Raw genomic sequence first — 18038 nt, forward strand, 5'->3', positions numbered from 1 at the left:
AAAGAAAAACGAAGCTGGAGGAATCAAGCTCCCTGACTTCACACTACACTACAAAGCTACAGTAATCAAGACAGTTTGGTACTGGCACAAAAAAAGAACTATAGATCAATAAGAAAGTAAGCAGATTGGTCATGTGTGCTTTGCATCCTGTATTTAGCTACAAGCTCTACTTTTGACTCTTCTCTCAGATTGATGACATGACTTGGCTAAAGTTGTAGAGTGTTGGTCATAAAGACTGAATTATATGGGGTGGCAGATCTACATAGACGTTTCTCCAAAAAGACATATAGATGGCCAAGAGGCACATGAAAAGATGCTCAACATCGCTAATTATTAGAGAAATGTAGATCAAAACTACAATGACTTATCACCTCACACCAGTCAGAATGGCCATCATCAAAAAATCTACAAACAATAATTGCTGGAGAGGGTGTGGAGAAAAGTAAACCCTCCTACAATGTTGGTGGGAATGTAAATTGGTGCAGCCACTATGGAGAACAGTATGGAGGTTCCTCAAAAAACTAAAAATAGAACTACCATATGACCCAGCAATCCCACTACTGGGCATATACCCAGAGAAAACCATAATTCAAAAAGACACATTCACTCCAATTTTCATTGCAGCTCTATTTACAATAGCCAGGGCATGGAAGCAACCTACATGTCCATCAACAGATGAATGGATAAAGAAGATGTGGTACAATTATACAATGGAATATTACTCAATTGTGAAAGGAATGAAATTGGGTCTTTTGTAGGGACATGGATGGACTTAGAGATTGTCATACGGAGTGAAGTAAGCCAGAAAAAGAAAAACAAATATCGTATATTAATGCATATATGTGGAATCTAGAAAAATGGTAAAGATGAACCTATCTGCAAAGCAGGAATGGAGACGTAAATGTAGAGAACAAACATGTAGACTCCAGTGGTGGAAGGCAGGGTGGGATGAATTGGGAGATTGGGATTGACATATATATGCCACTGGGTATGAAATAGATATCTAATGAGGACCTGCTGTAGAGCATGGGGAACTCTACTCAGTGCTTTTTGGTGACCTGGATGGGAGGGAAATCCGAAAGGGAGGGGTTATGTGTATACATATGGCTGGTTCACTTCGCTGTGCAGCAGTAGCTAGCACAACATTGTAAAGCAACTATATCCCAATTAAAATATATATATATGAGAAAAAAACCCTAAAATCAGTACTCATGGTGTTTTTGTGGGCATTCTCATACACGTGCAGAGCAGCAAAAATTCGAATTGCCCTATGGACATGTTCCCAGCTGAGGTCAAACAAGGTGAAAGCTTTAACTTCTTATTTTACCTCTCCTACTATAAACAAGGTCCTTGTCAAAGTATATGCAGCGCCATATTTTTCTCATTTTCCCACTTCTTCTTGGTGATTTCGCCATTTAAAATGGCCTGCAAACCCAGTGCTGAACTGTTGTCTACTATTCCTAAGCACAAGAAAGCTGTGATGTGCCTTTTGGAGAAAATATATGTGTTAGATAAGCTTCATTCAGGCATGCATTTTAGTGCTACTGAGAGTGAGTTCAATGCTAATTGATCACAATATACGTTAAATAAGGTTCCTTTTAAAAGAAATAGACATAAACAAAGTTGTGTTGATCGGTTGATGAGAATGTTGTGGGCAGAGGCCTGGAGAACATAACCCTATTTTTCCTCTAGGAACAATGCTTCAGTTTCATTAATTCAGTGGGGTGACTGTGGGATATAACTACTACAGATAATAAGAACTCAGTATCCGTACTTTTTTCCACTTGACAAGTGTGGTAGACATAGCTGACTGCCTAATCTAACACCTACTTCCACTTCTTCCATGCTAGCAAAGCTCTAATATGTACACATTTGTATTGAGCTCAAGAACCCATTTCCTCAGTGGCCAATGCACCTATGGGAACCATGTAATACAGTTCTGGTCAATGTGATGTAGCCAGAAAATTGGTATCAGTGGTAATACCTGAAGTGTCTTCTCTTTATTCCTTGACCCTCTCCACTCCTTATTTCCGGTTAGCATAAAACAGAGCAACTGATGGGGTGGCAACCACCTTACAAATAAGAAGCAATAAGCAGAGGATTAACCAAGATGGCGGAGTAGAAGGATGTGCTCTCACTCCCTCTTGCGAGAGCACCAGAATCACAACTGGCTGCTGGACAATCATTGACAGGAAGACCCTGGACTTCACCAAGGAGGATACCCCACGTCCAAGGACAGAGGAGAAGCCACAGTGAGACGGTAGGAGGGGCACAATCAGAGTAAAATCTAATCCCATAACTGCTGGATGGGTGACTCACAGACTGGCGAACACTTATACCACAGAAGTCCACCCACTGGAGTAAAGGTTCTGAGCCCCACGTCAGGCTTCCCAACCTGGGGGTCTGGCAACAGGAGGAGGAATTCCTAGAGAATCAGACTTTGAAGCTTAGTGGGAATTGATTGCAGGACCTCGACAGGACTGGGGGAAACAGAGACCCCACTCTTGGAGGGCACACACAGAGTGGTGTGTGCATCGGGACCCAGGGGAAGGAGCAGTGAGCCTGGGGGAGACTGAACCAGACCTACCTGCTGGTGTTGGGGGGTCTCCTGCAGAGGCGGGGGGTGGCTCTGTTTCACTGTGGGGACAAGGACTCTGGCAGCGGAGGTTCTGGGACGTGCTCCTTGGCGTGAGCCCTCCCAGAGTCTGCCATTGACCCCACCAAAGAGCCCAGGTAGGCTCCAGGGTTGGGTTGCCTCAGGCAAAACAACCAACAGGGAGGGAACCCAGCCCCACCCATCAACAGTCAAGTGGATTAAAGTTTTACTGAGCTCTGACCGCCACAGCAACAGTCAGCTCTACCCACAACCAGAGCCTCCCATCAAGCCTCTTAGATAGCCTCAACCACCAGAGGACAGACAGCAGAAGCAAGAAAAACTACAATCCTGCAGCCTGTGGACCAAAAACCACAGTTACAGAAAGATAGACAAGATGAAAAGGCAGAGGGCTATGTACCAGATGAAGGAACAAGAAAAAACCCCAGAAAAACAACTAAATGAAGTGGAGATAGGCAACCTTCCAGAAAAAGAATTCAGAATAATAATAGTGAAGATGATCCAGGACCTCAGAATAAGAATGGAGGCAAAGATTGAGAAGATGCAAGAAATGATTAACAAAGACCTAGAAGAATTAAAGAACAAACAAACAGAGATGAACAATACAATAACTGAAATGAAAACTACACTAGAAGGAATCAATAGCAGAATAACTGAGGCAGAAGAACGGATAAGTGACCTGGAAGACAGAATGGTGGAATTCACTGCTGCGGAACAGACTAAAGAAAAAAGAATGAAAAGAAATGAAGACAGCCTAAGAGACCTCTGGGACAACATTAAATGCAACAACATTCGCATTATAGGGGTCCCAGAAGGTGAAGAGAGAGAGAAAGGACCAGAGAAAATATTTGAAGAGGTTATAGTCGAAAACTTCCCTAACATGGGAAAGGAAATAGCCACCCAAGTCCAGGAAGTGCAGAGAGTCCCATACAGGATAAACCCAAGGAGAAACACGCCGAGACACATAGTAATCAAAGTGGCAAAAATTAAAGACAAAGAAAAATTATTGAAAGCAGCAAGGGAAAAAGGACAAATAACATACAAGGGAACTGCCATAAGGTTAACAGCTGATTTCTCAGCAGAAACTCTGCAAGCCAGAAGGGAGTGGCATGATATACTTAAAGTGATGAAAGAGAAGAACCTACAACCAAGATTACTCTACCCAGCAAGGATCTCATTTAGATTTGATGGAGAAATCAAAAGCTTTACAGACAAGCAAAAGCTAAGAGAATTCAGCACCACCAAACCAGCTCTACAACAAATGCTAAAGGAACTTCTCTAAGTGGGAAACACAAGAGAAGAAAAGGACCTACAAAAACAAACCCAAAACAATTAAGAAAATGGTCATAGGAACATACATATCGATAATTACCTTAAACGTGAATGGATTAAATGCCCCAACCAAAAGACATAGACTGGCTGAATGGATACAAAAACAAGACCCATATAAATGCTGTCTACAAGAGACCCACTTTAGACCTAGGGACACATACAGACTGAAAGTGAGGGGATGGAAAAAGATATTCCATGCAAATGGAAATCAAAAGAAAGCTGGAGTAGCTATACTCATATCAGATAAAATAGACTTTAAAATAAGAATGTTACAAGAGACAAGGAAGGACACTACATAATGATCAAGGGATCAATCCAAGAAGAAGATATAACAATTATAAATATATATGCACCCAACATAGGAGCACCTCAATACATAAGGCAACTGCTAACAGCTATAAAAGAGGAAATTGACAGTAACACAATCATAGTGGGGGACTTTAACACCTCACTTACACCAATGGACAGATCATCCAAAATGAAAATAAATAAGGAAACAGAAGCTTTAAATGACACAATAGACCAGATAGATTTAATTGATATATATATAGGACATTCCATCCAAAAACAGCAGATTACACGTTCTTCTCAAGTGCGCACAGAACATTCTCCAGGATAGATCACATCTTGGGTCACAAATCAAGCCTCAGTAAATTTAAGAAAATTGAAATCATATCAAGCATCTTTTCTGACCACAACGCTATGAGATTAGAAATGAATTACAGGGAAAAAAACGTAAAAAAGACAAACACATGGAGGCTAAACAATACGTTACTAAATAACCAAGAGATCACTGAAGAAATCAAAGAGGAAATCAAAAAATACCTAGAGACAAATGACAATGAAAACACGACGACCCAAAACCTATGGGATGCAGCGAAAGCAGTTCTAAGAGGGAAGTTTATAGCTATACAAGCCTACCTAAAGAAACAAGAAAAATCTCAAGTAAACAATCTAACCTTACACCTAAGGAAACTAGAGAAAGAAGAACAAGCAAAACCCAAAGTTAGCAGAAGGAAAGAAATCATAAAGATCAGAGCAGAAATAAATGAAATAGAAACAAAGAAAACAATAGCAAAGATCAATAAAACTAAAAGTTGGTTCTTTGAGAAGATAAACAAAATTGATAAGCCATTAGCCAGACTCATCAAGAAAAAGAGGGAGAGGACTCAAATCAATAAAATCAGAAATGAAAAAGGAGAAGTTACAACAAACACCACAGAAATACAAAGCATCCTAAGAGACTACTACAAGCAACTTTATGCCAATAAGATGGACAACCTGGAAGAAATGGACAAATTCTTAGAAAGGTATAACCTTCCAAGACTGAACCAGGAAGAAACAGAAAATATGAACAGACCAATCACAAGTAATGAAATTGAAACTCTGATTAAAAATCTTCCAACAAACAAAAGTCCAGGACCAGATGGCTTCACAGGTGAATTCTATCAAACATTTAGAAAAGAGCTAACACCTATCCTTCTCAAACTCTTCCAAAAAGTTGCAGAGGAAGGAACACTCCCAAACTCATTCTATGAGGCCACCATCACCCTGATACCAAAACCAGACAAAGACACTACAAAAAAAGAAAATTACAGACCAATATCACTGATGAATATAGATGCAAAAATCCTCAACAAAATACTAGCAAACAGAATCCAACAACACATTAAAAGGATCATACACCATGATCAAGTGGGATTTATCCCAGGGATGCAAGGATTCTTCAATATACGCAAATCAATCAATGTGATACACCATATTAACAAATTGAAGAATAAAAACCACATGATCATCTCAATAGATGCAGAAAAAGCTTTTGACAAAATTCAACACCCATTTATGATAAAAACTCTCCAGAAAGTGGGCATAGAGGGAACCTACCTCAACATAATAAAGGCCATATATGACAAACCCACAGCAAACATCATTCTCAATGGTGAAAAACTGAAAGCATTTCCTCTAAGATCAGGAACGAGACAAGGATGTCCACTCTCACCACTATTATTCAACATAGTTCTGGAAGTCCTAGCCACGGCAATCAGAGAAGAAAAAGAAATAAAAGGAATACAAATTGGAAAAGAAGAAGTAAAACTGTCACTGTTTGCGGATGACATGATACTATACATAGAGAATCCTAAAACTGCCACCAGAAAACTGCTAGAGCTCATTAATGAATATGGTAAAGTTGCAGGATACAAAATTAATGCACAGAAATCTCTTGCATTCCTATACACTAATGATGAAAAATCTGAAAGAGAAATTATGGAAACACTCCCATTTACCATTGCAACAAAAAGAATAAAATACCTAGGAATAAACCTACCTAGGGAGACAAAAGACCTGTAGGCAGAAAACTATAAGACACTGATGAAAGAAATTAAAGCTGATACCAACAGATGGAGAGATATACCATGTTCTTGGATTGGAAGAATCAACATTGTGAAAATGAGTATACTACCCAAAGCAATCTACAGATTCAATGCAATCCCTATCGAATGACCAATGGCATTTTTTACGGAGCTAGAACAAATCATCTTAAAATTTGTATGGAGACACAAAAGACCCCGAATAGGCAAAGCAGTCTTGAGGCAAAAAAATGGAGCTGGAGGAATCAGACTCCCTGACTTCAGACTATACTACAAAGCTACAGTAATTAAGACAATATGGTACTGGCACAAAAACAGAAACATAGATCAATGGAACAAGATAGAAAGCCCAGACATTAACCCACGCACCTATGGTCAACTAATCTATGACAAAGGAGGCAAAGATATACAATGGAGAAAAGACAGTCTCTTCAATAAGTGGTGCTGGGAAAACTGGACAGCTACATGTAAAAGAATGAAATTAGAATACTCCCTAACACCATACACAAAAATAAACTCAAAATGGATTAGAGACCTAAATATAAGACTGGACACTATAAAACTCTTAGAGGAAAACATAGGAAGAACACTCTTTGACATAAATCACAGCAAGATCTTTTTTGATCCACCTCCTAGAGTAATGGAAATAAAAACAAAAATAAACAAGTGGGACCTAATGAAACTTCAAAGCTTTTGCACAGCAAAGGAAACCATAAACAAGACGAAAAGACAACCCTCAGAATGGGAGAAAATATTTGCAAATGAATCAACGGACAAAGGATTAATCTCCAAAATATATAAACAGCTCATTCAGCTCAATATCAAAGAAACAAACACCCCAACCCAAAAATGGGCAGAAGACCTAAATAGACATTTCTCCAAAGAAGACATACAGATGGCCACGAAGCACATGAAAAGATGCTCAACATCACTAATTATTAGAGAAATGCAAATCAAAACTACAATGAGGTATCACCTCACTCCTGTTAGAATGGGCATCATCAGAAAATCTACAAACAACAAATGCTGGAGAGGGTGTGGTGAAAAGGGAACCCTCTTGCACTGTTGGTGGGAATGTAAATTGATACAGCCACTATGGAGAACAGTATGGAGGTTCCTTAAAAAACTAAAAATAGAATTACCATATGACCCAGCAATCCCACTACTGGGCATATACCCAGAGAAAACCGTAATTCAAAAAGACACATGCACCCGAATGTTCATTGCAGCACTATTTACAATAGCCAGGTCATGGAAGCAACCTAAATGCCCATCAACAGACGAATGGATAAAGAAGATGTGGTACATATATACAATGGAATATTACTCAGCCATAAAAAGGAACGAAATTGAGTCATTTGTTGAGACGTGGATGGATCTAGAGACTGTCATACAGAGTGAAGTAAGTCAGAAAGAGAAAAACAAATATCGTATATTAATGCATGTATGTGGAACCTAGAAAAATGGTACAGATGAGCCGGTTTGCAGGGCAGAAGTTGAGACACAGATGTAGAGAATGGACATATGGACACCAAGGGGGGAAAACTGCGGTGGGGTGGGGATGGTGGTGTGCTGAATTGGGCGATTGGGATTGACATGTATACACTGATGTGTATAAAATTGATGCCTAATAAGAACCTGCAGTATAAAAAAACAAACAAACAAAACAACTAATACTGAACTTTCATTGGGTTATTTGTATGGAAATATGTTAATATAAATGTTTCAGACATTACATGAAATTTCTAAAAATCTTATATTTGTATTTGTATGGAAATATGTATGGAAATATGTTAATATAAATGTTTCAGACATTATGAAATTTCTAAAAATCTTATATGTTCTGGTATAATGTTATAAGTAATAATCCTAGTTATTACTTTAAAATGTATATCTCAAAAATAACTAATTTTCTTGTCAACTGCATTATTATGAACTTTCATCAAATCTTTAACAGTGGTCATTTTTAAGTCTTTTGTCATTTACAGACAGTTCTGGGTGTACTCTGATGCTTTTGTAAATATGTTCCAAAAAAGGCTTTCATCTTCAAGAAATTCATGGAAAAGACTCTGACAAGTACAGGTTTCTGGTAACTGACTGTACTGCTGAACTGAATGAATAAGCATTTTCAGAACTCTAATGAAAAACTGATGAACTCATAAAAGTGCTAACAAAAGATCAAGATAAAAAAAATTAATTACATGGAACTGAGTGAACTGATGAGGATGAGTGTAATTTTTGTGACTTTCTGTCTGAATTAAAAAAAAAAAAATCCCACAAGGACTCAGAGGCAAAGAATATAGAAATCAATTTTCACTGCAAAGTAAAGGAGCTGTTACAGTGGAGGATTACTGGACTGAATGTCAATATTATGACATAGTATGAGTGTGTTTCATGTTTGGTAATTGCAATCATTGTTGCTTTTGTTGTGGTCATCCATGTACAATGCTTGGTGTCAGTCTATTTATCTCTTGTAAAAATAAAATACAGTGTGTGTGTGTGAAAAAAAAAAAAAAAAAGAAGCAATAAGCAGAATGACAAAGGCTTACAGTAAATGTTAGAGCAGAACATCCAGATCTCTGAAGCTTAGTCATGTCTTTACCTTGATCACTTACCTTAAAGTGTCTCTTGGTGTAAGACAGATAGTTTTATACTTTATACTGGACACAGTATTAGTGCAGATAATCACTTTTCACTCTAATTCCTGGTTTTTCTGACTTTTTTGTCTTCAAACATGCAAAGATATGATATGAAGGTTGACGCTGCTCCCTTCCTAGATTGCAACTAGCCCTTGATATTTGTACAAATGGTTTTTCATTGCCCTAGGGAGATATCTGACATTTCAGGTGTTTTAGAATCCTATTCGGCTATAGCACCTCACAGGCTTACACTACACATATATTTATCTTACTCTCTGGGAACTTGAACTAAAGTTCAATATCTCTTCTTACAAGTACAAGGTATTTTAGAAAAGACAATGCATTTCCCATAAATGAGGGAAGTGAGAACAACTTGCATCTGTTGAGTACTTACTGTCATGTATCAGATCCTACAGATAGACTGGGATATTTAATCTGAACCAGAAACAAAACAAAATAAAACAGTACTTGTGATGCAGGTGTTACCTTGCTAATTTTGCAGATAAGGACACTGAGAAGAAAGAAAAGAAAGAAAGAAAGAAAGAAAGAAAGAAAGAAAGAAAGGAAGAGAGAGAGAGAGAGAGAGGAAGGAAGAAAGAAAGAAAGAAAGAAAGAAAGAATGAAAGAAAGAAAGAAAGAAAGAGAGAAAAAGAAAGAAAGAAAGAAAGAGAAAGAAAGAAAGAAAGAAAGAGAAAGAGAGAGAGAAAGAAAGAGAGAGAAAGAGAGAGAGAGAAAGAGAGAAAGAAAGAAAGAGAGAAAGAGAAAGAGAGAGAGAAAGAGAGAGAGAGAGAAAGAGAAAGAAAGAAAGAAAAGAGAGAGAGAAGGAGGGAGGGAGGGAGGGAGGAAGGAAGAAAACTACTTGCCAAAGATCCCAGAGCTTGTATTCATTTATATAATTATCTAATGTGTAGCAAATCACTGAGAAAAAGTAGTGGCTTTAAACAACAGTAATTAATGTACTATCTCTCACACTACCCTTAGTTCAAAAACTCAGGAGTGGCTTGGTTAGACAGTTCTGGAGCAGGGCTTTCTTGTGAAGTTGCAGACAGATGTCCCCTGTGGCTTCAGTCATCTGAGGTCTGACTGGGGCTGTCAGATCCAGTTCTCAGGTGGTTCACTCACATGCCTGGCAAGAGACGCTGGTTGTTGACAGGAGGCCTCAGCCGCTCACCATATGGGTTGCTCCACAAGGTTGAGTGTGTACACGGCATGCAGTCAGAGTCCTTTGGAGTGAGAAACCCAAGAATGCACAATGGAAGCCACAGTACTTGTTATTACCCAGCCTTGAATATCACACACCTTCACATCACCCATTCAACATGGGCGTGAATACAGGAGCCAAGGATCACCACACTCTGGTTACCACGAAATACTAGGTTGAAAAAACTTAATTAAAAACAAATAAACAACAACAACAGAAACCTCATTCAAATGCCAGTGCATGTTCCTTCATACCATGTTGTCTCAAAAAGTTTAGGCATTTAAGCACATTTCCATACTTTATAACATCCTGGATCCCAGGAAGCCTGGAGTGGATGGAGCTAAATTTCAGGGGCTAGGTAGTCACGTTAGTTCAATATGTATCATTCCTGACAATAACATGTTATAAAACAATAATAAAACAATTTTGAATTTCTTTAGCACCTCCAAGATTTGATCCAGAATTGGAAAAAAACCAAGTTCCCTTGCTGGGTCTGGTAGATTAATGTCCTTACTCCTTCAGGCATTTGGCACATACAGACCTATAGGAAAACTCAGAATTCAGGAAGCAATGCCCTGTTCCAACATCATCAGATCTCTTATTCCTGTTCTGCTTTCTGTAATTTCCTTATGGTAACAGGACAATACGGAAGGAGTGAAACCAGGTAAACTGGGGGCAAATAAATTAGATCTCTTTATATTTTTACTGGTTCTTATAAGACTATATTTATGCTTCTTGGGAATTGCATTATGAAGAGGGTGATGAATACTAACACCACAACCACCATTTAATGAGAGTCTAAAAAGTGCACCTCTCTGTGCTAAGTGCATTGTATGTTTCAATCATTTACCCTCATATAAAATATATCTTACGAATTAAGTATTATGACTTTCATTATACAGAGGAAGCTTTGAAATCTTAAGGAATTTAGCCAAAGCTAGATCCTTGAACGGCAAAGCCTGGGATTTCAAAAGCCAGAACCACACTATAATATCCAAATGTTTCTCTCAACCATTGTTCATGCCCATATGGTCAGAGTAATTTTTTGAAGAAATTAACTCATTTTTCTTCATCAGGTAAGCAAAACAGTAGCTTGTTCATATGGCCTTACCAAAGACTAAGACAGTCCACATAAAGGAATTTTCCAGATGGCTGAAACTTGAAAAGCACAAAATGTATTTTAAACATTTTGGTTTTTTTTTTTTTTTTAAACATCTTTATTGAAGTATAATTGCCTTACAATGGTGTGTTAGCTTCTGCTTTATAACAAAGTGAATCAGTTATACATATACAATATGTTCCCATTTCTCTTCCCTCTTGCATCTCCCTCCCTCCCACCCTCCCTATCCCACCCCTCTAGAGGTGGTCACAAAGCACCGAGCTGATCTCCCTGTGCTATGCGGCTGCTTCCCACTAGCTATCTATTTTACATTTGGTAGTGTATATATGTCCATGACACTCTCTTACCCTGTCACATCTCACCCCACCCCCTCCCCATATCCTCAAGTCCATTCTCTAGTAGGTCTGTGTCTTTATTCCTGTCTTGCCACTAGGTTCTTCATGGTCTTTTTTTTTTTTTTTTTTTTCCTTAGATTCCGTATATATGTGTTAGCATACTGTATTTGTATTTTAAACATTTTGAATAGAAGTCTTTCTCAGGCATACTTCACACCTTTTTTGCTTCTTGAATGAGTATTTGAAACCCCACATAACCTCTTCTTGATAAGACAGAGATCACTGCAATTTCTATTCTTGCTGCGGATTGTCATGCTGGGATACCTTAGGGGTAACTAAGCTATTTAAGATGGCTTATCCCAGTATTTAGGGGCTCCAGATAAGAGTTTCTCATGTATTCTATAGCTCAATAAAAATACAGAACAAAATGTTTGTTTTCCTGTCTTTTTGACTGGCAGCCATCACCCTTCCCTATCTCAGCTATAGCCTCTCCTACACATGATTATTTATTGTTATAGGAGAGGCTGAGATAGGTAAGGCTGAGGGTTGCCAGTCATTATACAAAATGAACTAGAGATACATAATACAAAGGCAACAATGTTGCTAGTACTGTGCCTTAAATAAGAGTATTAGTACATCTGCTGGTAAACTGGGTTAGTGCTCATATAAGAATTGATTAGATCTTATTTAATTTCTTAGAGGCCATTCACGTTTCCTCCATTGTTTTCCTGCAGTATTTTCAGATGTGTTTGAGGCTTAAGCAATCATGGAATGATTTTGATTATATTGTAGTTAATAAGGTCACTGTTAGACACTCACAGTACTGAACATAAGACAAATATTAAAGATGTTCTGAGCCTTAAAGGGATTGACTAATTTATCCTCTGAGGAAAGGGAAGGGGAATTATCATGCCTGCACACAACATCTTTCAATGTTCCAAACAATGTTCTGAATTAGTTAACTAGTATTCACAGGTTACATGTGGATTTAAGAAAGTGCCCAGGGACACATCACCTGGATTCCACCAAAGCTGTCTCTGATTTCAAAACCTGTGTCCTCATTAATTCACTATTATTCCTCCACCAGTATGATGAAGTAGGACATATAAAGCAGAAACAAAAGTACTGAATAGTCTTGATTCCAAAGTGTTATCAGTTATAAAGCTCATCAATAATTTAGCAACATTTTAGTGGAAGATGAATGATTCAATAAACGTATCCATTGCTAGTAAGAGGGACTGCAGATTTAAAAAAATATAAATGTGTATGTGTATGACTGAATCACTTTGCTGTACACTTAAAAATAACACAACATTGTAAATTAACTATGCTTCAGTTAAAATAAATTAAAAAATTAAAAAATTAAACTTCATTCCTGGTAACTCCAGGACAAAAAATGTAAATCAAGCCCTTTATACAAATATACATATGTGAAAAATACATCTTAGAATGGGAAATTTCACATTATGAAAACATTGTTGTCATATGAGCATTTGTAAAAAAAATATGCAATATTTAGAGTAAAATATATATTTTCTATGACTCTAGAAAAGAGGAATAAAGGAGTGACGACTGCTCAGAGATGAGGTTAATTAGGGATGTTGTACTACAGTTAAGTTACTTCAGGACCAGAACTTGATAAAGCTACATAATAAATGTTTGTCAAGATGAAATATCTAATACTGTTATTATTAATCAGAAAAACAAACTTTCACATACATGGTTTGCCCCCTAATCCTGTGTCAAAGTAAAAGGCAGGGTCAGAGAAGCTCTAGAAAATATTTTTAGATTGCCATGCCTCTGTTTTCAAACAATTGTGAATTCAAAGTAATCTACGGAATATCTCCCTGATCGTCAACCACTGATCAATTCAAGGTGAGGATGTGTGCTATTGGGAAACATTTCTAGGAGTCAATGGAACATGGGTGCACATATGTGTACCCTCACCCCACCCCGACACAAACAGTATCTTAGGACACCACCAGCAGAATTTCCAATTTTCTGTACAGACTATAGAAGCTCTAGAATCAGCTAAGGTCAAAATGTTAGATGTTAACGCAGGTGGGATCATTTTGACAAGTCACACTAAAGTCTGCAAAGATCTTCAAATACTCTCCACATATACCCTGATTTGTGAGTATAGGGACAAGCTGTTCACAAAAATGACAACATGGGTCAAGCAAACTGAAATTTATAGGAACAGAACCAGCTCAGCGAGTGGTAACTCCTAATTATCTGTTCATTTTCAAAGGTTCAAAACTAGAAATTTACCATTATGTTTGATGACTTTCTGGAAACCAATCCTTCGAGGGGAACATTCTTCTCTCTTTTTAGCAGAGATGTAGCAGCCAAGGTTTTGGACATGCATATTTGAACATGTGTGAAGTCCATCCTTTAGGATCTCAAAACAGATTTTCCTATCCTGGAAAGAGGAGATTTAACTACTCACCCAGCAATAGACCAGACGTTGTTTATTGCAACTGGCCGATCAGGAACAACTGATTAAGGGGAAAAAGAAAGTAAGAAGGAAAGAAAGAAAAAACCAAAATGGTGAGTTCCTCTATAGTTAGGTCATGCTACCAAAACTGTGGCAAAAAAAAAAAAAAAGTAAGCACAGGGCATTATGACAAATAGTAAACATTTTATTCTGAGGTAGGAAAAGTCTGCCAAAGTCAGCACATCCACTTAGGCCAAAATAATCTGATTCATTTAATGGAAGTTTTAAGTCTTTTATTGTGTGTAAGGGGGAAAAGTTAATATTTTAATTTAGAATCACTTTTACAGCTAGTGCTAGCATAGATAAAAATTTATAGATTCACAGCTGTAGTTTTTAGATTTAATTAGAGGAACTGTTCCCTTTATGCAACAACTTTCTCACAGAGGTAGGCTATGCTGATTTGAATTAATGTGCTTTAAATAATTTTTACTGAGTTCCTTGCTGTGAATAGCTAAATAGAAGTTTTATGGTACGTGATTTTAAAAGGAGAATTCTTTTTTCTCTTGTAACTGAGTTTGGGCTTTTCTTCTGCCCTTAGCAACAACAATTTATAAACAAACACTTTTATAAGGAGAGGAGAGGTCAATATGACCGTGTTTATTAGTCAGTCCTAGATTTATTGGGAAATCTGTGCTCAGTAACTTGGAGGCTAAAAAAGAAATGTCTTACAAGGCCTTATCTTTGCCTTTATAAATGTCATAAATTAATTATTTTTAAAAAACTGATGACATATTTACAGGCTAAATTTTGTGGAAGAGTCTGGACTTGTGCAAATTAGAGGCAGACAACCATCAAGACAGGAGATCATCAAGAAGTCAGAATCCCGGGCTTCCCTGGTGGCGCAGTGGTTGAGAATCTGCCTGCCAATGCAGGGGACACGGGTTCGAGCCCTGGTCTGGGAGGATCCCACATGCCGCGGAGCAACTAGGCCCGTGAGCCACAATTACTGAGCCTGCGCATCTGGAGCCTGTGCCCTGCAATAAGAGAGGCCGCGACAGTGAAAGGCCCACGCACCGCGATGAAGAGTGGCCCCTGCTTGCCACAACTAGAGAAAGCCCTCGCACAGAAACGAAGACCCAACACAGCCAAAAAGAAAGAAAGAAAGAAGTCAGAATCCCATTTGGAAATACTGCCAGCCAAAGAGAAAGTCACGCCAACCATGGCAGATGTGGAGGATGGCCCCGGATTGTCTGGGTTTGAGAACTGGTGAGGCAACTTGGACTTCACAGAACCATTCATTTCAAGAGTCTTTGAATGTGAAAGGCAGTTAGAGAACCATTTGTGTGCAGTTTCTTTTGGTCAAACATTTTATATGTAAAACTGAATGCCAGGCAAACAATATGAGCAGGAGGGAATAGAGACATGTTTGGTAACTTGACATTATGGCAAAAAGAAGATTAAATGCAAATCATTTTACTTTATTCCAGGTAAGTGACACACCTAGGTATGTTACCAAATGCAAGTTCATGTGGTCAACTCACAGTGAGGCCAAGCAAATGGAAACATTGGAGTTTGGAGTAGAGAAAGGTATATTTCAGGGCCATGCAAGGTGACAGGTGGCTCATGCCCCCAAAGTCCCTGTACTCTTCGAAGGGTTTCAACAAAGCACTTTTAAAGGGAAGGCGAGGGAGGGGTGTGGCTGGTTGTTGCAAACTTCTTAGTGTCGGAATCCTTTGTTCTTGCAGCTGTGCATGCAGGTCAGGTCACCATGTTGCTGTAAACCTCCAACAAGACAACTGTTATTCTCTGTTCTGCAACTTTTTAATCTCTATATGAATGGAAAAGTGTTATACCCTTAAAGGTCAGAGCCCTGAGAATGGGCTACTCTGTATTTTTCAGGCTACAGGTAACATTCTTTTACAAAAGGTACAGAGCCAGCATGACTAAGCACAAGATAAGGAACAGATCTAATATGGAGTCAGGTTTGTTCTTCCCTATCAGAGATAGACTATAAAAAGAGGGTTGTGTAAAACAAAAGTGGGTATACAAATGTTTTATTATTGTTACACAAGGTCATCCATCCCTCTCTGTTTCCCAGATGGTTATTTCAAACTCTCTCCTTTGTGCTTAATTTATCACCATCTTTTTCCTCAGTCCCTCCTTTCAGCTGAAGAATCTCTTTCTCTGAGAAAACAAAATCCACAAGCTTCCAATTTCCTTTCCACCCACCGGAATGCACTGGGCCAACATTCCCTATCTTTTCTCCAATTATTATCGTATTTATCTTTGTGTCTCTAAAGACATCATGCTGATGTTGCTGTTGTTAATTTGTTAAGTTGTATTGATGTTTCCTTCCCAATAGGAAAAGCTATATTTTTTCTTCCACCTTGTTATGCATAAAGTTTGCATCTCCATACCCGCTAAGTGTTATATTGCTATTTTGGTAGTAAAGTAAATACTCCAAGTTTAGCATTTCCTGTCTATTATATTCTATTTATCACTGAGCATGATAGTAAACTATAATTACACTTGCTTTACTTCACATGTATTTTTTTAATGTTGTTTTGTTCTTTAGTTTTCTGCATTCACAAACTCAATGTTATTTCTTTGCCAAATTATCAGAATCTCCTCAAAAGACTTTCAATAGTCTGTTCACATTACCTTTCTGAAGAAGTACATCCCATAACTTCTGGTCTTTTTCAGCTACACAGGGTGCCCTTTGTTTCTTGTCCACAGCAGTCTTGCTGAAATTTGCCTTCACTGCCCTCCTACACATTTTTCTCCTTGCTTCTGGTGATGGATTTCCTGCTTCCATCATCTCATGGCTCACATTTTATTGGTTTACTCTTAAAAAAATTTTTTTGTACAGTAATTCTCTAATAACTTTCATGAAAAGAATGCATTGGAGGTAATTTTGTTGTTGTTTTAGTTTTTACGTATTAAACTTATGTGTATTGGAACCTCACACTTGATTACCTCTGGACCTGTTAAATACAAACAATTTCCTATTTCCTCTTTCCCCAGAGGCTGGAAACAACCATTCTACTCTCTGTCTCTATGAATTTCTCTACTCTAGGTACCTCTTATAAGTGAAATCATGAAATATTTGTTCTATTCTGACTGGTTTATTTCACTTAGCAGGCTATCTTCAAGGTTCGCGAGTGCTGTAGCATGTGTCAAATTTTTGTTTATCCATTCATCTATTCATGAATGCTTAGTGCTTAGAAATAATGCTGCTATAAATATGGCTATACAAATATCTGTGAGTCTGTTCTTTTAGTTTTTGGGGGGTATATATCCAGAAGTGGAGTTGCTGGATTATAGAGTAATTTAGTATTTGATTTTTTGAAAAATGACATCCATTTTGATATTCCTACTAGTAATGCACAGGGTTTCTGCTTTCTCCTCAGCCTTGCTAACATTTATTTCTGTTTTTTCATTTGTTTATTTTTTGTTTGGTAATAGTCACCCTAATGGGTGCGGCATGGCATCTCACTGATTTTTGATATGCATTTTCCTAATAATTAGTGACTTTAAACCTCTTTTCATGTGCTTATTGTCTATTTGTACATCTTCTTGTGTATCTGTTACATCTTTTACCATATATTCATTTGTTTTTTAGTAAATTGTTGTTTCCAAACTGCTGTTTCTTCTTCATTTCTTTTTGTCTTCATGTGGTTATTTTTTTTTAAACTCTTTACTGCCATTAGTGATGTTTTGAGAGACCATGATTGTAGATAAATGTGCTCTATCTACAATATGTAAACAAGAAACTTCCTTCTTACTTTTCTCTCATACAGTACAAGCATGCTTTCATCCCCACAACTCTATCAAAGTTGTTTTCCCCAAAGTTATCAAAGACTTTCACCCTGCCAAAACCAAGAGTTAATATAATGTCCTTCAGAAACAGTAATGTGCTAAACTAATTTCTAAATTCCAAGTTTGTTATGTATTTAATGCAAATTTGGGCCTTAAGAAAGAAAATAATGCA

Source organism: Balaenoptera ricei, chromosome 7 (genome assembly GCF_028023285.1).
Source record: "Balaenoptera ricei isolate mBalRic1 chromosome 7, mBalRic1.hap2, whole genome shotgun sequence".
Lineage (NCBI taxonomy): Eukaryota > Metazoa > Chordata > Mammalia > Artiodactyla > Balaenopteridae > Balaenoptera > Balaenoptera ricei.